At 48.4% G+C, this 21,709-nt stretch overlaps 1 protein-coding gene across 11 annotated transcripts in view; it reads left to right on the forward strand.

Annotated features, from left to right (window-relative positions):
- LOC122402214 (protein turtle-like) overlaps nucleotides 1–21,709 on the forward strand; it is a 234,641-nt gene that overhangs the window by 138,835 nt on the left and 74,097 nt on the right. For all 11 annotated transcript variants that reach the window (XM_043405285.1, XM_043404860.1, XM_043405199.1 and 8 more), the window contains one exon: nucleotides 7,651–7,694. The gene's annotated coding sequence lies outside the window, so the exon portion shown is untranslated. The remainder of the gene's footprint in view (nucleotides 1–7,650; nucleotides 7,695–21,709) is intronic.

The following is a 21,709-nucleotide window of genomic DNA, read 5'->3' on the forward strand; positions in this document are numbered from 1 at the left end:
TGTCCTTTGTGGCAAGCTTCAGAATTAAATTTCCGGTCCTGCGGAATCCAGGGAATCCTTTGACGGTCGTCGGGCCGACGGTAATTCGATCAGCAATCATCCGGGGATAGGTCGACGACGACGTCTCTGTTTTTATCCGACGACGTGCCACGCGAACGACGCGACAAGTCATGGAACAAATAAAAACATTTCCATCGTTCATCGACTTCCGTAATCGCGTCAACGATATCCTCCTCCTCGGTACGCGGAGCTTGTATCGTCAGTTTCCATCTTACAGAAAACTTTACGGGGCACGCTGGGCCACTAAAAAACGATCTTCGAGCGTAAACTATCAATTTATCGCCCCCGAAAATGGAAGAATTTCTACCCGTTCCAGCGTCGACGTCGATTTTATGCAAAACAACCCATTTCACAGTGTTTCTAAATTCGAAATTATTTTGCCCGCCGCCTCGTCCATATTCATGCCGGGTAAAATGATGGAATAAGTAAAGTAAACAAAAGTACGGTGTTGCCTGCACACGCGTGAATTTATTATTTGAGTAATTGCATAAATACGGAGAACGACGTTTGCATCGATTCTATCGATTTTGCACGTACAATACAGTAGTTAACTCGCTGGTTAAATTCTTTCGTATGAACACGCAAATATCACTGATCTGATGGCTGAATTATTTTTCTGTTAAAACCTACGAACAAAATCGGTTTTACGAATGCATTCTTCTTTCTTTGGTTTTTGGAAAACCAAACTAATTACGATGCTATCTTTGTGAATCCAAGAGGACTACGGTGCAAGCTGGTAGAGTCTGTGCTCATCGATAACAACGAACGCCCGCATAAATTTAGCGTCGTCGAAGTATTGCGGGATTGGCGTTTATATATGTTGGTCCTGGTATTTATTAATTTGCGCGTACTCGGTCGCATGCAGGCACTCTGCCGTTGGCGTCGCGACGCGGCGTCGGTGCATCGTTCACGGTTGTTTCACCGGGTTGCGCGTCGATGGGTGCGCGTCGACCACCGATCGTCTCAGTAGCAAACGAACCGGGCAGCGAGACGCACGTACGCCACTCCCGACCATAACCCCGACCTCCAGCCTCTCAAACGATCCCGTTCATTTGCATTTTAGTGGTCTCGTTAGCCTCGGGGCTCCATTTCCCGTTTCCACGGCGACAAGCGACCGAACGAATCCGTTCGAGCTGTCCTCCTCTTCCTCGTCCTCGTCCTCGTCGCTTTTTAAATATTTTCTCTTAAAAACGACATGCATAGGAACGTTGCATTACGTCGAAACCATCTTCGTTGTCCCATTATTTTGAAAAAGATCTTGGAGAAAATTAAATCTAAGGGTACGAAAATGAAGGGTTGAATGTATATGTATCGAGAAGGATCAAGTTTCAGAGTTTAATTCTAGTTTATCTAGCTTAGTTTCATGATGATTTTGGGGCAATTCTTTCGCGTTTTCTTGGACGTTGAGGGGTTCGAAACAGGCTGGCACGCCTCTTTTCTTGGTCGCGCGGAATAGAGCCACGAAGAGGGCGGAATCGAGTAAACAGAATTATCGGAAACGCGGCCCGCGGCGTGCGGGGAATAAATTTAGATTTACCCGATTTTCCGGATCCGAAAGCCCAGTGTCCCGAAAGCTCGACAGACCGTTTCCGTGCGCGGTTCTGCGCGCGTCGCGTGCCGAATAATCTACTCGATGTGTTCTCCCAGCGGGCCAACGAGCGAAACAATATTCTGGCAAGCCCTCCGCTCTCCTCTTTGCTGGCTCTGCGAACTGTCCGCGGTTTGCTTGGGAACGCGCGGAGGAAAGTGAACAAGGTTACCCCGGTATTTGCATATTTCTGTTTACGAAACGACGGATCGAACGCATCCAACGAAAAATCCTCTTCCTCTGTGTCTCGTCGTTCATAGTTCACCGATGCTCGCTGAACCCAACGATGGCGTCTGTTCCCCTGGTGTCTTCGTTAAAAAATAAGGGAAAAAATTCATGAGACACTCTGTTGCGACAGTTTCCACAGTCGCTGCCAGAGGGACGCGCTCAACCCTTTCTCTCCCGCAAGCACTCGACCAGCTATTCCTATGCATCCACTCATCTCGCGTTTCTATGTCAAATTTCACTTTCCAACAACAGTCAACGTATCTGAAACCTCCCAGACGAAGCTGGAGCTGCGGGTGCTCTCCGTGGGCCGTCTTAAACGTCTCGATAGAGTCGAAGAAGCAAATTTGAGGACATTGTCGAATAAAATGGTTCTCCAGAAGCGATACGCAAGGTCCGTTTCCGCGACACGTACGCTGGTGGAGGAAGCTAGCCCAGGTTGGTACCGGGCTGGTACCGTCCAGAGGGACATCGATTTCCTGGCGAGCGATTCGATGCTCGCACACGGACAACCGCACACACACACACGCGAACACACGAACGAACAAGGTGAGACGAGCTCTCGCGGCGTGGTGTGCGGTCCGTAGCGTACGCGCGCGCCTTCACGTGCATTATTAGGTGACCGATGTGTATGCGGGCCACCGTGTGCGTTCACACGTACCAGCCACACGGGCTCGAGCTAATATCGCTGGCCGGATGGATTTATCTAAAATTAGAGCCGTCGTTCGATCAACCGGGTTGCCGATTCCGGGCTCACCCACGCCCGTCGAGTAAAATTAGCGGTCGACCGCTTCCGACTCGATCGACTCCCTGTATCTTTGAACGATGCAGGAGGAACCTGAGAGAGGAAGAGGGTCTTCCACGGAATTCTGAAGCAAACCCGGCCGGTTCGCGTTGCGACTTTTGCTATTGATCTTCTCGAAACTGGGAGCGGTCAAGCGGACGCTGTCTCCCGAAGCGAGAGTACCCGTCGTCGGAGACGTTGCTTTTCCCAAACATTTGCCCTTATCGAGCACCTATTCCCCGCAAAACGGCTCTGCTGGGCCAAGTCGTGGCTCGTGTCCCCCTCGACGCCTGAATTTGCGTTTTTTTCACCTCGATTCGATCGCTGAAAACTTGCAATCGATGCGCTAGAGACTCCGGATCCTTTAGTACGTTTTTCAGGATCGCGATGGGGGAATATGGAAGGGTTCGTGAATTTTCTGAGCCTTGTTCAGGTTATTGTCGATCAACAGATTATGAGCCGCGACACTGGTCGTTACATTTTCGACCACGCTGGAGCGGATTCCGTGGACCTGTCGCCGATAATCGGATCTGCTCGCCGCGATTCGACGAACACGATGGCTCGCGTGCTTATTCCTCATTGGAGCGTTCAAAACACGCGCCTCCTCTTTAAAAAATTTTCTTCTTTGACATCGGTCGATATACTTGTTGATGCTCAGCGAAAAATTGAATAAAATTGAGGGAGGCGATCAGCAAAAATAGTGGAAAACATTCTATGAGAACGTAACTTGTCAAGAAATCACTTAGTGTTTCCAGCGTTAAAGTCGACGATACGTCTCGATCCCTCTAACAATTTTCTGGACGAGGAGCTTCTCGCGACCCCAGACCGTTTAATTTCGGCCGCGAGGGAAGTCGGGAATCGAACGCAGTCGATAAAAACCGACGACAATCGAGGGAGCTTTTCGGGAAGCAAGAACTGTCGAATCTTTCCGCGCCGCGTTTCGTAGCCGGTCTCACGATTGTTGGAAATGAGCGCAATCACTGGAATCGTCGCCCCTCGGAGACACTTTCCACGGGAGCAAACGATTAAATTCGAATTTGCAGCCTTCCATTCCCAATATTATCTCTCGCTTCGCCCATTGTTTTAAGATTCCACGCTTAAAAGTCTCCGACCTTCCTTGTGTTTCTTTTTATAAAAAATTCTGGCTATCATTGATCATTTTCAACGTTGTTGCACAGTGCAGCGTGAAATATAACAAAGTGGCACTCGATTTGAATAAGCCCATATATAATTTAATACAAATTTACGAATCTACTCGTCGTCCCTTCGTTTTTGTAAGAAACCGTGGGTCCACGATTCCAAAGCTAACGGATTACGAAGTCGAAGCCAGTCCTAAGCTTAAAATGGCCGATTAGATTCCGGAGTCGCAGTTTTCCGGCTCGATCGGGGTTAACCCTTCCTCGCTGACGGCGTTTCCCATCGAATAGCTCGAAGGGGGGGAATTTCGACTTGTCGTGTCCTCCGGTAGGGAGCCATTTAATCGTCGTGGAGGGTGGTCGGTGGTATTTACCTTGTCTGGTAGCCCGGGAGCGAGAAAAGAGACGAGAGTCGGGGCAGAATCGACAGCTGGAGGGAAAGATGCAAACGACCTCGGAACTGCGTTCTTACAGGGAGGTGAATTAATGGCGGACGTCGCGTAGGGGGTGGGTACCGCGAGAAATCTGTTTATTTTTAATAGAACTCCGGCTTGCGAGCGGATTGATGGTCCCACGGATTCGTCCCCGGGAAAAGGTCGCGAGATTCCCTTCCTCGGGGTAAATTACGCCGGATGTTTGCCTAATGCTTTAACGATGGCAATTCGTGAGACGTACCCTTAATGTTTCATACACCGGTCGATTCAGACCGCGTCGCCGTTCGGTTCTCAATCATTACAGCTTTATGTAGATTTATGGTACGTCGTATTTTATTGGCGGATATCGGCGTAGTCGTATTTATTCGGTGCACGGCAGAGAGTGTACCGTGCTTTGCCGTGCTCGTTCCTAAGAGGTCGAGGACTCGCTCCTCCCGCCCTCCCCGTCTCACTCGCGTGAGCAGAAAATACTGCCACGACATTTATATTAAACTCTGCGAAACTATCGATCCATACGCGTGTATATATAAACCGCGTCTTTTCACGCAAATAGACATTTATTTATAACGATTTTATACCGATCGGTAGACGCGAGGGTCGATCGAGCCTACTTATTTTCGACCTTATCCAATGGTCCTCCGCCAATAAAACCACTAACGAGCCTCTTCGACTATCCCCCCGCTCCCCCCATTATTAATCGAGTATTATTAGAGTCCGACATTCTGAATTGATACTTCATTAGGCAAGTTACGTTTTCATTTTTCACGATTTAATCACGGTTCATCGAATCCAGCAATTCGTAATCTGTTTCAAACTCGAACTGTCAGCCATCTTGGTTACGGAGATAGCAGCGCGCCAGTAAAGAAAAAGGAATTTTCTGATTGGCTGGTGGCTTCTTCAGGTAGCACTCAAGACGGCAGATTATCGCTTTAGTAATACGTTGCTCGCTGTGTTGTTTACATCGAGTTGTGCGCCACGTACCTCTAGGTTAGAACTCTGCCAGTAAACACGTCCTTCGTCCCATCGTCTTTCCAAACAACGTCGAGCCAGAATGTGCGAGCTTCCTTCTAGAATCATCATGCTAACAGGTTCATTTCGATCTATTTTGCTTATTTTAAATAGGATATCTGTGACTACGGTGTTAAAGAAAGATCCTAAAGAGTGTATACGATAAATTGTCTTCCGGGAAGACGCGTTTACGTTGATAATATTGTACCAGTGGATTTTCGTAGGAACACGGTATATCTCTCTTCCTTCCGCGGCCAGTGGCTGGCTCGTTTTAAGTGCGGGTATTTAGCAATTTATGGTTGGTAGTCGTCCTCGCGGAAACGCATCTCTGCGACGGAACTGCCCGGGTGGTTGAGCCGCGAACATCGCATTAATGTCAACCAACCCAATTTCCTAGGAAACGCAGCGGGCGAATTCGAGTGGATAATCTACGGCCACGCGAATAACGATGGCCGCTACGAACGACGATTTCGTGTTAATGAAAAAGTCCTGCTGCTCGACGGATTGCATCGTTTTGTGGTCCGACTTTCGAAAAGGTAAACAAAAGGTCGACTTCACCGGTACGTTGCATCTTATCGTAATACGCTTCTATGGAATTAAATTGTGACGAGAGTTCTAACATTGTATCGATAGTTTAAGAATAATATAAAGTGAGTGAGATGTGTGATATTTTCTGGGACACCCTAACGTCTGAATAATTCGCCCCGTTCTTTTTATATCTATGACGTTCCGCGAGAAAAGAATCTGGTCCGCGGTTAAGCGAGCGATTTCCGCAACGGGCGGACATACGTCTTCGAATTTGAGTCGCGTTACGTAAGAACGATTTGAAAGTCAGATTTCACGGTTGTGCGCGAGATGAAAGCTGGGAGGATCGTTGTAATCCCGGTCGAAGACTTCTTCGTTCGTGGTAAGCGAGAAAAATCTTCGAAAGCGGTCATAATTTAATCTTTTCGATCCTACGTCGCGGTTACCTTGGACTCTATTTTATATTGACCGAAGGTAAATGATCAAATTCCAACGATGTACTAATCTGAGCATATTTATTGTATATTTTTCCCATCGAGTATACGAGGAAATATAATATTATTTGCTTTGATAAACAACGATGGAGTTCTTCTTTGCGAGATAAAAGGAAATTAGACTATTTACTTTGTCGGAGGACGGAAAGGATTAGCTTTAAGGGAAGTTTATTTCGATGGGAGGTTACAAATTCACGGTGGTTGCTATCTATTGGAAAATCAAACCAAAAATGGCCATCTTCGATCGTTGTCCCTTGGATGGCCGCCGTTCGAGTCGATGGTCGCTGGCAAGAAATTCCTCCGGTTCGGTTATCCTTAGTCGTCGATTACGAGAGATCGGTCCGACGGTCTTCCGCTCGGCCCCTATTATCTCCTTCTGATTGGAGTAAGATGTCTTGATGGAGCTCGACGTCGCTCCTCGATTAAACCCGGATACAATAGGATTTCCGAAGTCTCCGGAGAGCCGGGAGACTTTCGCGAACGCAGTTTCAGTTGTCCCACATGTGTGTGCGGGTGTCATTTGCCGATAGGAGAAACAAAAGAGCAGAAATTACTACACCGAGTATCTCATTTTAATCTTTTCCGCGTTCACATCTTCGAATCTTCTTTTTCTTAATGTTGCAAATTAACACTGTTTCTACCACGATTTTTGTGGGTCGGAGGGTCATTCGATTCTCCCATCTTTAGCAGGAACAGTGTTAATATTTAAATTTCAATTAACTTTGTTCGAAATTAAATTTTTGTTCAGCATCGAGCATTCTACGAATTTATATTAAACGATTTCGCTACGTTTAATAGGACATTGAATAATTCTGATAAATTTAATGGAATGTTACACAGTTCTATTAAACGTGATAGAATATTAAATAATTTTATTAAATTTAATGGAATATTAAAGTTTGGCTTCCTGGATGGTACGTGTTGGTCTACGTAACTTTGTTTCGTGTCGCTTTCCAGATTCGTTCCTACGAAGAATAAATAATAAAATTTGCCTTTCGTGCCCCCCCCCCCCCAAAAAAAAGTAACTAGCTTACAACCCTCGTGAGTCTAGATTTCCGCGGGAAACTCGAAACTCGAAACTGTGAAACGTCTCTGTTACCGATTATTGTCTCAGATCCGCTTCCTAACGTTTGTTAACAACGTTCCCGGGTATTTTTGCGTCCCGCGTGGACGTTTCCAGCTCCGCCCTCTCAATCAGGGCACCGAAAGCAACTCTGTCCGGTGGCTCTTCGTGCTAGGCTGCTTCCGGCGACCTCGAGCCGGTTCGCCTTTCGGTCACGCGATCGCTCTTACGGGAATTTTCCGAGCTGTAAATTGCAAAAGTTCCAGCGTCCTCTCCTGCTATCGTATCTACCCCGTCCCCGCCGAAACTAACCGTTGTTTCTTCTTGTTTCAGATCCCCAAGGCGTCTCTCTGGATCCGAGCGAACACATTCGAAGAGTAAGTTTCCCTTAATAACCATCGTCGAACCGTGCGCTCGATAAAAATTAACTCCATTTGAAATTATTTCTGGCAGAGTCCTCGCCTCGTTTTCAACGGAAGCCAGTGTATTTTCACTCTTCGCTATGAACGGAGCATTCACATCATTTTATAACGCTAATGCGACATTCGATCATCAGTGCTCCGTCTCTCTCGCTCTCGTTAGATCCAATGGGGTCTCAAAAGCGAAACAAATCAACAGAAAAGTTTATTGTATGAGTTTCAATGGTTGTGGTCCCAGATTCCAAAATGTAACATTCCCTTATTCACCTTCGATCGACAGCCAGGCCCAAAATTGATCAATCGTATTTGTACCCTTCCCTCGTAAGAGCCACCAGCGGTGCATCGAGGGATTATCGTAAACGTAAAGAATGGCGCGAACGATTCCGTCATAGGAGAGGTAAAAATTGCATCTCGAGGGGAATTGCCGGAATAATCCCGCGAACTCGACCCGTAGTTTTCAGCCGGGTTCGCGCCGGTCCTTTTATCGAGGTCCCGTATTTCGAGCGCGTTACGTCGGTATTCGTTTATATTTTTCCTCCGTTTCGAGACAAATAAAAGATACCCCGCGGTTGAAATCTGAATAAAGATACGGGACGAACGCCCGCATAAATTCGCGACTCTTGCATATGCATGAGCGCGACGGTTTTTACGAGGTTTCTCTGCACGCCGTTAGATACCACTTCGAACAATGCGTCCGCTCGTTATTTAGGGGTGGCGAAGGATCCTGTGCGTTTCGGAGGCGGTGAATCACGGATCTTCCTGCTCGATAACCGACCGAAACGAGAATCCCGTATCCAGAATTAACCGAACTTCCGTTAACGTCGCTCTTTGTCGTCTCTCGTCCCTTTCAGCCTCCCCCTTTCGCGCGACTTCGACGCCCACCATACCTTTTTTTCCACCTCCTGTTCCCCTCACATAACCGACGGGCAACCGGAATCGCACCGCGCTTCGCAAATCGCTGCAAAGTTTCAACTTGTGTCCGTTTCCGAATATTTTATTCATACTCGAACATGTGTAAATGAATTATTCATCCGTTCACCGTGTCCCTGCGTTTTGTATTGTTTCAGGGGACGAACAGGTCCTCGAGTGTTTGCAACGTTAACGACAGCCTAATCTTCCGATTCAGCGAATCAACTGGAAAAACATTTTCCTCGTTGAACTTTCGTATTTCTTTTTGGTATCTCAAACAAAACAACATTCGTTTCGAAATGCTTATTTCGCTGGAAATCTACACAGGGGGAGTTTGAGTTGTTCGAAGGGGGTGAGACGGTTTCAATAATTTTGAAATCGAGCAATATTGCATTTGACGGAACGTAGGAACGCGAAGAGCGAATGGAAGCGTGTTCGGTATTATTTAGGGGAGGCACTCGTTTCGTCGCGAGCCAGACAAAAGCTGAGCTTACGCGGGTCTCGAGGGTTGAACTGTTCTTGCTTAACAGGGCTCATTGTGTCTGCCGAGAATGGAAGGGGATCAGGTGTCAAAAGCTACCCCCCTCCCTCCTCCCTTCCTCCCCCGAACCAACGATGCATCGTATCTCGTTATTATCTATTATGCGGCACGTATCCTCGTCCTTTTATCGCGTTTGTCTCGTTTCTCCCGTGGTACTCGCTCTGCCGCGTGTGTCAGACGGAATAACACAATCGCCACTGTGGGCTTAATCTGTACAGGACGTTCAGAAAAGGTAATAACGGTTATTACGCGTGGAGTTTGTAACAAGCGTTACGTTTACACATGCTAGATGTGTCTGTTACGGAACCGGTCTAAGTACATTTATCTCTGTTTCGCGGCACAAAAGGTTTTGCATTTCCAGCGACTCGAAAATGTTGATAAGGGACGACAGACTACGGTTCCGTGGCCATTCAAATTAATTATTTTACTTCCTGCGCGTCGCGACGCGACTTAAACCATGCGAATTGTAGGTCGGCGTTAAACAAACGATACTTGTACGCAAAATTTATTCTTGAAAAGCAAGAATTAAACTGGTATTTGTGTATCCTTCGTATGCTCTATAGGCCTAAAATCCTCAGTTATCAATCAACCCTCGTATGCAATAAATTCTTCTCCCTCTTCCTCGAGTAGCAACATATTTTAGCGAACGTTCGTCAAAGACCTCCGAGCCCCCACTTTGGCCAGGCTGAAAATAATCAGAGTTTCCGTTCACGACGCGGGGATTCCATGGAAATGCACGGTCGCGCGATAATCGCGAACTTTCGTACCGCGCGGCAGATAACGAAAGAGCCAACGAGACGCGAAATTTTCTCGACCCCGCCGAAAACTTTTCCATTCTCCGGGAGTGGCTCGAGACAATTCCAACGGACGTCGATGGGACGCGACCGGTATCGGGGGAGGAAACTTTTCGACGAGCGATACTCGCGAGCCACGCGGCGTCCGGGGTCGAAAAAGGTTACGGAAGTAACTGTTAATAACCGTTATACGAACGTTTCTCGCGACTCGAGCATTCTATTAGACGATACGATAAGCGTCCCGTGGTCCGAAAGTTTAAGCAGGAGCGTCCGAGTACTTTAAATTGTACCTGTCTCGATGTGGTCCCTTTAGCGAGCATTTGGAGGACAACCGAGACGAGCTACAGACGTTCGTTAACGCTCGCGGCACGATGGACCGTGAAATTTCGGCGGTCCCTTTGATCTTGCGAAAAGTCGCGTGGCTGAATTATTAATGACGGTGCGCATACATGCATAGATGCATGTTAATTCGAAATCGACCGCGTCGTGGGGCTTCGTGCGAGCCACGACGCGGTCGAAGGCGGTAGTATTTGTTTTGAGAGCCATTGGTCTTGAACAGACATGGTTAAAATCGCGTCGAGTTCTCATCGACAAAGCGTTTCCAGTACCTTGTTATTCACAGAGAGAAACACCACGCTCTTTCGTATCTTTTGGTAATTTAATATTCTCCAGAATTGTAATTTGGCCCTTCGTATGCGATTTGGAGAATTTTGGCTCGGGAGGACGCCTCGTTCGAGCGGAATAGGTTGGTTCCAGCGTCCGCGGGACGACCTTTCGCGTTGCGAGCGATGGTCCCGCGGAGGATGAATAAATTAAGACCGGGGCATCCTTGCTTTCGCCGCGCGGGAACCAGTGCGTGGTTAATTAAATTTTACACGCCGCTTGGCCCCGGAGCTTCGTTCGGGGCATTCCTTTGCGGCTGATGCTCGGACGAAAGTATTCCAGCCAAGTAACGCGGGGGCTTTTTACGGTGTACCTTCCAGGCAAGGATAAACAACTTTCCGTTTCTACGGATCCTTTTACCCATCTCTCCGCCCACCTTCTCGATACCGCGTTCAACCCTTTAAACGTCCAGCCCCGTCGCTGTCACGCTTTCGAAATGAATTCTTTAAACAATTAATCCGCGCGGCGTTTCCACTCGAAATCAACCCTTTTGCGGATCCAGCTCGCGCAACATCGAAACGGGTAACAATGGATATTCCCATTACAGAGCGCGAAAAGGTCAATCGGTTTTAGCTTATGTGCGCGCTCGCGAGGTGCTGTGAATTACGCTCAAACGCGAACTGGCCGTCGAAAACTGCTCCTTTGTTCCACGCCAATTACATTTTGCAACTATCGATTCCTACCTATGGCGAATTATCTATGGTCGAAGTACCGAAGAAAGTTAAATTCTACGATATCAGAGAAAAAAGTATTTTAGAATATAGTTTCATCGACAGGACTCGATCCCACGCTCGTCCTGTTACCATGCAGATGCCTTACCAGCCACGCTACTTCCATTTACGATATAAGTGGATATAATTTATCAAATAAACATAGGAGAAACCCTTAATCCTCCGTTAGTTCATTATTTTTTAAGTGCTTTAAACGAAAAAATTCTGAATATGCGTGCACTAAAGCGGGAACGTAAACGAGGCCTTCCTCGATTTTGGGGTTTTCTTTGTACGAGGAGAAGTAGGTAGCCCAGCATACAGGGACCCTTGCACAATGTCGAGAAAGCTTTGTCCCCCGGGCTAGCCAAGCCACGCGACCGGACATTCGATTACCCCGAAACGGTCGCGAACGTTGAAAACCCCGTTCGTCGTAGCCTCCGTCAAGCCAGAAGGGATTAAATCAAATTATAATGGAAGCTCCGCGAAACCGCCGTTATCTGTTTGTCTAACGAAAGCAGCGGAGCAACTCGCGGAAGACGGGTAAACGGATTCAAGCCCGTAGCCGGGTACGTGCACGGCCCGCGAGACGATTTCGACTCGGGGCACGCGACGATCCACGTGCGGGGTGGTCCGAGGCGAGAAAAAAATCTGTCGCCCGGAGACACGGTTCGCCAGGAGGCGAAAAAAAAGACAGAGAGAGAGAGAGTGAGTGAAAAAAAGAGAGGAACACAGCCCGGAAGAATCTGTTTCGCGAGGAGGAGGGGACGGAAACGCGAGAAATCCCTTACGGTGGGCACCCTGGGGGAGGGGGTCGCGGGGGGGTTAAAAAAAGAAACGAAGAACCGTCCAAGGGGGACGAAGAAGAGAAAATGGGTAAAAAAAGGGTGGCGTATGACACGAGGGACGCGGCCAGGGCACCTCTGGAAGTCGTTACGAGCTTGGATGCCGCCCTTCCGCCCGATCAATATTGCGTTGGTGGGGCCGAGGCAGCACGAGCCATGGCGCAGGACGCAAGGGGTTGAAGGGAGGGGGCGAAATACGAGGCAGGACGGGGCGAATGGAACGGATCCGCGGCCGCGGAGGAGGCAGAAGTCGGGCGGGCGGGGTGTCGAGGGGTCCCGTGGGGGATTCATAGGCGAAAGAGGGGTCGTGCGAGCAGCCGAGTGGGGGATGTTTGGTGGGGGTGGTAGCAGAGGAGCCAACACTGTCATGGCGCCGCGCACCACCGCCAGCCAAGCGGCACCTCCAACTACTCCCTCGCGGTGTGCAACGCGCTGCTCGCGATTTCTACCCTGAAATTCGTCCGCGGGAACCGCGAGTGCTCCGGAGGTCTCCGTACGCCCGGAACCCTTTCCGTCGTTGGTCTGGAAGAGAGCACACGGTCGTGCGAAGGGAGCGAGTCCGTCGCTCGTACGGTTCGCGTCGCAGTCGTGGGTTCGCTGCTGTGTCGAGAGGAGCGGTTTTCGAACGATAGTGATCGTATTCGGTCGAGAGAAAGGAAGAAAGAGGTGTGCTGCGAACAGTGCGCGACTCGAGTTTGCCAGGGAGGCTCGAGAGTGTGTCGGTGGCGGAGGGACAGGGTGTCCCGGTGACCAGGACGCGAGAACGCCTCGTATCGACCTCGAAACTCCGGGGGTACGAAGGTCGAGGATCTCGGGAGTAACCGCGGTTGCCACCCGCGACTCGGTGAAACGGGAACGTCGTTGATTCGTGTGAGGTGAATCGATGGTGCACGCGGAATCGTGACGCGATCGTTTGTCGTTTGGGTGGTAGCACGCACGATGTCGCGGCGCGATGCGTCACGTGACTGAGGGCCCGGAGAGCAACGACAGAGGGTAGAGGGACGCGATACGAGGATCCTACCTCGTCGAGGACCATCGCGATCCACGGGCACACAGGAGTCGCCGTCCCGGGTCTCGCACCGACCACCGGCTAATAGGAGTAACAATGTCCTAGCGAAGGCAGGACCGCGTCCAGGCCGATCCCCCTCGCCCTGTTCCGTTTCTTCCGAAAGAATCCTCGCTCCCTGACCTCCAAACGCCGTCAACCCGCCGACCTACTCACGCGACAGTGCGCGCGCGCGCGCGCCCACGCACACCGACACCTTACGAACACGAACACGATCACGAACACGGAACACGAACACGCCTACGGTGCAGAGATACACGTGCGCGACCAGGACACGCCAGAAGACACCAGAGACGCGCGCGTCTACGCGTACGCTTCGTCCCTTCATCTTTCTCTCTATATATTTCTCCACTCTCCCACCTACCCCGTCTCGGTCTTTGTTACACACGCGCCCCGTTAACCTTCGTCTACGAGCTCACGCCTAGGAACAACGGCTTACGGACACGCGCGAACCACCTACACAACTACGTCGTAAGCCGTGTACCCGGAGTACAGAGCACACAGGCTTCCATCCCGAATCCAGCCAAGTCCAAAGTCCTTAATCCCGTGGGGTGATCCTGGCCCCGCCCGTACGCGAAGGAACCACACCCTGGTCGGAGAAGGAACTCTGGGATACGGATTCTCCAGGCTCTCGGTAAGCTGAGACATCCGATCGTACGACCATTTTGCTACTCGCGGCCTTTTCTCCACCGGGATTTTTCCTCGAGCACACCTGGAGGAATCGTCGCGGTCTCGGATCGCGGTGGAACGTCGTTTCGCGGATCGTTCCTCCGGTTTCCGCGTATCTTCGCGTCGCCATCGCCGCCCAACCACCCGTCCACGTCGATCCCTCTCTCTCTCTCTCTCTCTTGGTCGCGGTGGATCTAATAGCGCACATGGCCTCGTTCCATGCTGGATGCAACTTGCAACGCCGTCGCGCAGGTTAGGTTCGGAGGGTGGGTTAAGGGCAGCGCAAGGATACGCGGTTTCGTTGCACGAACTTGATACCCAACGTCGCTCGTGGATCCTGCGGATCGATCGGACCGCTATTTAACGCGACTTTCAACGTCCCAACCGCTTAGCGGTCGCTTTTTCGCGGTCGATATAGTGTACTCGTAAATACGATCAAACTAGGATTCGATCGTTTCTCACTGGTCATCGGTAGCTCTCGAATCAACCACCCAAAATCGCTATCGAATTTTAACTATTCGTCTCAACGATGGAATTTAATTTAATTCAAATTTTATCGACCATTTTATTCGTAACGAAGTCACAGATTTAAATTCTAATATTCGAAAAATCCTGCACCAGAAGCGCGCAGTAATTACGAGCACGGTGGTCGATCGATCGTCGACGCGTCGCGGCTTGATTTCGTCGCTCCTTTGATGCGACCAAGCCAGAAAATGCACGAAGGGCAGGTTCACGGTTCGTTGGCTGCATCCAATACACCGCTCCGGCGGAATATAATTTACAATCTCGGCAAGTATCAATTTGCAATAATTTATGCGCGCTTTTTCCCACCGGCGAGTTATTTACGAGCCCGTTACGCGTGACCCGCGGCGCTTCATCGGGAACTACCGAACCTAACCGCGTGACGTCACGGTTTAACATCGACGATGATTATGCACCTGCGTCTGAAACGCTACGTTGCAACTGTGTCTCGGTTTTTCCTTTTACAGCGCGTGCCAATTTAAAGTCTCCGCCTTCTTATTGGTGCCTTCGAGCGAGGGAAATCGTCAATGGAATTCCACGTACTGGGTGGCTCCGTGAAACCTTTCTCAAAAGTTGAAAAAGATTTTCCACCGTAGACTTCCTTAGAAATTAACAAATCGAGGAAACTTTCCCTTCCATCATCGATTGATAAAAAATTAACAATATTCTTTTGACGCAAAGCAAAGATTAGCAATTCTTTTTTTATCGTTCTTTGACCCTCCTCGAGCCTCGATAACTCATCCGTCGACGCGCTCGATCATTTTTTCGTATCCGGAATTCGGTGATACGCGAGACGCGGGGAAAAAACGAGGATATCGCGCAGCACTTGTTAAGTATTCAAATATGCCACGCAGAGGAATTTGTTTTTATTCTCGAGCAAATATGCAGCATGATTCCGGAAACTGGGACAGCGCTGTTGTAACTCTTCTGTAAACAGTACGAACAAACAGGTACTAGGAAAAAATTGAACCTTGCTATGGAGATGATACTTTTCCGTACAGATAAATTCCGCTGTAACTTTTTGTAGTTAAAATGCGCGGAAGACTTTGGATTGATATCTACTCTTTCGAACGTTCCCACGCAAATCGATTCTTTTCGTTCTGTGTACGAAACTATTAAGGTATGACCATTGAAAACGGGCTGGCCGTAAACGAAGAGCGAGTCGCGATTAAATCGAGCGGAATTAAATTGCGTTTCGTGATCGGGACGAATGAAATCGCCGCGAGTCGAAGCCAGCGATTCAGCACGATGACGCTTCGGTTCTTCGGGGTCGAAGGATACCTTTCCGCGGACATTCTAGCGCGATCACGGTTAATTACTATCTCGAATCGCGAACGTGTTGCTCGTTGAATCAATTGCTGCAATGAAAAATCCTATTCTTAACCGGGGGGTCCAAAGGAACTGCATTCGAGTGGCTCGTTTGCACGGTTAAATAGGGTACCTTTGATGTTCGATCTCGATTTCGAAGAATTTCTTTTTACTGAGCTCTGAAACGGTGGAAAGAATTTATACACGTTGATCGAATCAAGGGAAATAATTGAAAATTCTCTTTTTATTGTCTTTGAAGCCGCGAATATTAGGCGGTAAACGATTGGAATAATATGACTTTCCCCATCGAATGACGTTTTCGAAAAACGACAGCGCAGGTTTTTCAAGAGGTTCCCTTGGTTAGCGAGCTCGCAATTGCGCAGCTTAACCAAACGTTCACCGATGCGCGAAGGGGATGACGATACGGTCGAAGGGAAAAAATGCATTGTTGTTCGCGGTGTAGCGCTTACAAAAGGCCATTCGGTTCGCGTTTCTGTCGACCAAACTCTCGTTTAATCTCTCTTGACCCGCATACGCCTGTCGAAGCCGGGATCGACGAAAAACTGCTGGCACGGTTCGAAAACAAACCGTGTCCGTCGTTCATAATCTCGCGGTCGTTTCCATGTCTTCGTCGATGAAGCCCCGCCACAGGGATCGTGAGCCCGAAATCGTCCAACGATTCGGGAAACTGGAACGCGTCGATTCCGCTGCTCGTGGCGCTTTCGGTCCTGGCCCGCTCTATCGTTGAGTTTTTTTTTTTTTTTTTTTTTTTTATTATTTTTTTTTTCTCTCTGACGAAGGGAGTTAATATCACTGTATTGACGAGCGAAGCCCGTAGACGTAGCCCCGACTACGGCGGCCCATTAATGACGATCACGGTGGCGAGAATGAAATTTAATCGTTGCCCGAGCGTGCAGTTGCACCGTCACTTTTATCGGGCGGGTTTTTATGGAGCGGAACACGGCTATCGACTGGAAGAGGAAATTGATCGATAAATCATCGACGCGCGCGAATATTGGCCCTTTCGTGTTTGACAGATACGCTCATTCGATGGTTAACGAGACTCCCAACAGTTCCTATATTAATCCGTTCGCTTTGCGATTCGAGAGGGTCGTCCGAGAGACGTTCAATTTCCTTTCTCTGCCCGGCGAGAATAGAAAACGTTCTTTTCCCGCTCGAACGAATCCGATATTTACGTTCGCGACCGTGTCTTCCGGGGTGGAGGGGGAGGGAGGTCTATGTCCGACACTTTTAAGAAATTGATTTCTTCTTTGCAGCTTCCCTCGTAGGAGTTTTATTGAAATTCCTGAGATTAATGGCGCTTCGCCGTTCACGGGGTATCAATCGCTGTTGCGAGAATTTTTACGGGAATCGAGTTACAAAAAAATTCGAGCGATCTCGAACGGATATCCCGAATAGTTTTCGCGTTATGAAATTCCGAAACTGCCCCAGTTTTCCCCCGTCCAGCCCGGAACAACCACTTAAATATTAAATGGTTTCGCCCCGCGTACGACCTCGCCGCGTAACGGGTTAATTTATTCAGCGGGTCGGCGATTTTTCCGACCCGATCCGGAACACCGTCGCTGCCCGTGACAACGATCTGTCCTTCGAGTACCGACGCTGGACGAAACGATCGAAATTCCGGCCGCGAGATCGTGCTGATTCCGCGGTCACGCGATCCTTTTCCTCGCCAGTTTCGTAGGTCGAAAGTTGAAGGTCTTTATTTGGCCCTCGGGACGACACGCGAACCCCGAATAGCGCCGGATACATCGCGATAAATTAATTTTAACCGTCGAGGATACGACGATTTCAACGATTCCAAACCTCCACGGTCAAAGCGATAACGATTGCATGGATCGATCGGCCATACTGCAATCTCGTTCCTCGGTCACGACACGGTTTTCAAATTTTCTGATACGAACCACTTACGTAATCTCTCGTTGCATCAATTGCATATATTTCTGTCGATACCCTTCGTGTCGATGAATTTAATTGGAACCCATAGTATACATTGGAGTCCTTACGTCGATAAAATTCAACGCAAATTGCTGAAAAATAATATTTTCAATATGGGAAGAAGCAATTTATTTATTTCGGTACCGTTCAGCGTTGTGGGTGTTTATTTTATTTTATAACAAAGTTGAAGGTTCAGTTGAGGTTTTCGGGGCCCGAACCGACCACCGGAAGTCCCAAAAACGCGGTCGACGGACGCTGAAAGAACGAAACGACGCTCGCGTGCTCGCTAACGATGTACCCTCTTTTTTCCGCGAACGACGCGCACGGGTCATTCGTTAATTTACCGTTTTAATTATAGGAGAAAGGGAGAGGCACACGAGTGGTAATGACGCCGGCGCGAGCGTCGAGCAATATTTTAATTTACGCTATTGGGTCTCAATTAAAGGGGCGCCGGCGGTAATTACGAATCGGACGCGGGGAAATTGAAGGCGCGACCGCGGAAAACGCGAACCGTATTTGCGACCAGGTCTGTAAACGCTAACGAGCGCTGTCAAGTCGCTCGAAACGCGATCTAGGGAAGGATAAATCGGTACCAAAAGAAGCTACGATCCACGATCGGGTCCACTTCTAAACAGAAGTCGAAAAACGAATTAGTCGATATGATTGGATCGATTCGTAAATTAAAATGTTAGATGCTGCTGTTAGAATCTCTCAAAGTATTTAATTCGACTAGGAAGTCTGTGAAATTACCAAGTAATTTGTTTCTTAACTTTTGTCTGTAAGCAGAGATCGATGGGCTCTTTTGGCGAGCAGATTTATTCGGTCTAATGTAGCTCCACAATGCGCCGCTTTATGGAAAATCAATTTTCATAAAACCTTCAATTACACCACGTAGCCGGCATCTATTACGTTTACAGTAGCGAAGGGTGTAATTAAACCTGGCTGTCCAGTTAACGATGTGTTTCCGCGAAATGTAATTAAATCCAGTCGATTCATGGCTCTTCTCTCGCGATTGATCAAGAGCTCGATATTTTCGAAAAATTCTGCCAAGTACCCGTGCAGAGTAGTTCTTTATAGCTCATTTTATTTCACTCGTCGCGTGTAATTGAAACGATACAACGGAAGAGACGAGACAGATGCAAACAAATCAAGAGCGCAAAGAGACTTCGTATGCGGTACAAACATAATATCTAAAATGTTTATCTAAAACCATTTGACTACGATGTTTATTGATATTATATATTGTATCAAGCTCCTAAAGGTTGTGCAAATATCGTGTAATATTCGATTTCAAATATTTGTCGTTAACGATGGATTCCCGGAACTTCAAAAAGATGTTTACTGTACGAAAGAAATTCATTCTTCGTTCGGAAAATGAGTTCTCGCGGCAGGAATGGCTATTAATCATTACTCCATGTCGGATGAAATCCTGATCAATAGGGAGACAGCCTTCTTCCCGTTTGTCATTAATTTATGTCACACAAAATCCTGCCCAATACTCAAATAACCTCCTTCCTGTTAACTCATTAATTTACGTCGTACGAAATCGTGCTGAACAGCGACGCGTACTTTTTCCTATTAATCACGAGATTTTATTATATAAGGTCTTGACACAATAGCGATATAATCTTTTTTTAAAAAAACCTGATCGCTGTATCCGAAGCCCAGAGATAATCTCTTCGGTTATCTGGCACGCGGAGCAGAATATTTATTGCTACGAAAAGCTCGTCGTCCATCTGGACGTTCGTGTCGCGTTCACGATTCACAGTAAGTTTATTCTATTCAAAAAATTCCCAGTCAAGTAGATTCTAAAAACCAAGAATATTATGCGCGATAAAAATAATAAGAAAATCATCCTTAGACCGTTTCCAGGGGATAAAGTTAATCTTGTAACTCGATTATTCGTCACGAAATATTCTCCTGTAATTTCGGGATAATTTTGGAAGAAGGGTGTTAAGTTTCCGTGCATTTTCACACGGTCCATAAAGCATGATCACGGTTTTGGACGCAGGGACGATGACAGTGCGATGCACTAGCGCCTCGGGAGCATCCGAATGCCGACAGCGGTTGTTCATCACCGTACGCGTCAGCCAATTTTTCTTTTGTCCCCTTTCGCGAGCCTTTTAATACCCTGACGAATAGCCGGTGCTGATTTTCCCCGTGGCCCCCGTATATTTTCCTGTCGTCTGCGTTGAATTTTATTTTGTCACGGCTAACGACGCGATCGCTCTTCGTGCCCGATTCGAAACGCCGCCCGGAGCGAGGCAGCGCGTACAACGCGTTCACCTCCGTGCTCGCGACAGATCGCTACGAAGCTACTTGGAGACACGACTATTCGACTTTAAAGTCGAACTCGACTCCACAAAGCCATCCACTGACGTCCCGGATAAAGCACTCGCGTCTTTGACGTTCCACCCTATTGAAACAAACCCCATTCGATTCGATAGATTACAGCCAAACAAGATAGTTCGAAGCTCGGTCGAGAGCTTCTACCACTGGATTATTTATTCAACCCGTTATCTATTTGCCTTCTGTTGAAACGAGAAACATTTTCGAGGTTCGAATTTGAATCTATAAAACAAATTCTAACTTCATATGAACTCAACAACTTTTGTTTGCATTCGCCGTCAGCTAGAACCATTATTAATACGACGGTTACCCTTACAGTTCGAATACTTTTGTGATCTACGATGTACTAGCAAATCTAATAAAGTCTATAACGCGATCGAGTGGCCACGGAAAAACTATTTTCCCCGCAAAGAAGTATTCCCCAAAACGCATTTCTGATAAGCCAGAAAGGTCTCCGATCGGAATTCCGGTGATGCTCGATTTTCGCGTCGCTTCGACCCCCCTTAAAAGATTGCCCACCTGTGGGTAAACACGTTGTATATTCCCGGTGACGACGCCAGTGAGGATATATCCGTCGACGGGTGTCCAAGGGCGAAACCTCTGGATCCAGAAAAGCGCAGCGGAAATTGGAGAGAAGTCGGGGTCGGTTTCCGAGCTGGTCCGCCGATCGGAAGCGGGTATCATCGTCCTCGAATCCGTTTCCCATCGGCGTCAGCCACGCTTCTGACACTTACTACGCGTCCGATATATCCGTCCATTTCAGCGGTCCGAGTGGTTCGCGAAAGGGTTGCTCGAGAGCGGCCCTCGAGGCTCGCGAAGGAGGGGAGGGTGTGGTCCCTGTCTCGAGTATTATTCAAAAGTTACGGGTGCTCGTTTCACGTCGTCGTGATTGCAGGGAGCTAGCAACGCTCGCCTAATTCGCTCTTAACGACCCTTTAAGCGGAATTTAAACGCGTTCGCGCGTCCCGCGTAACTTAGACACACCACCGGCGTCGACGCTTGTTCTCCTGCCTCGCTCGCCCCATCGTATCGCCTCTCCCTTTTACCCCCGATAAGGGTGAAGCAGATTTTCTTCCCTCGTCTCTCTTCTCGCCGCCTTCGTCCGGGCTGTTCACCGAGATACCGTATTATGCAAACGGACTCGATCGAAACTTCGTGCTCGGTTAAGTTTGCGCCACGTGCTTTGGTCGGCTCGTAGACAACGCTTAAGCACGACCATCCTTGTTTCGGTGGTTTGCGACCCGTCGCGATACACGTGTGTGTTCTCAGGTGCGAGTTATCGGGAGTTTCGTTGCGTCAGCGATCCCGAAACTACGGACTTTGGCGATAAAAGCTACCCCTCGAGGAGATATTCACCCTACCGCCGGACTAATTGATGGCGCAAACGATATTTAATTATTATATAGAACAGCTCGCGAAAGTATTCCAAACACTACCGATCTGCATCGCTGACAAATAGAATACACACGTTAAGTTCAAGTTTTTGAAATAAGATTGTAAGGAAAGTTGCATAGGAGCCTCGAGGATGCATACTTAAAATTACAAACGCATCTGATAGCGAGTGGAATGGATATTTCCAATTGATTAAAGTTTCGAAATCACGTCCATCGAAGCGTCAAAGCAGAGCCATTATTTTCCCTAGTC

The sequence above is a fragment of the Colletes gigas genome, unplaced genomic scaffold (genome assembly GCF_013123115.1).
Source record: "Colletes gigas isolate AHSC1104 unplaced genomic scaffold, ASM1312311v1 Colletes_gigas_Sc00001, whole genome shotgun sequence".
Classification (NCBI taxonomy): Eukaryota; Metazoa; Arthropoda; class Insecta; order Hymenoptera; family Colletidae; genus Colletes; species Colletes gigas.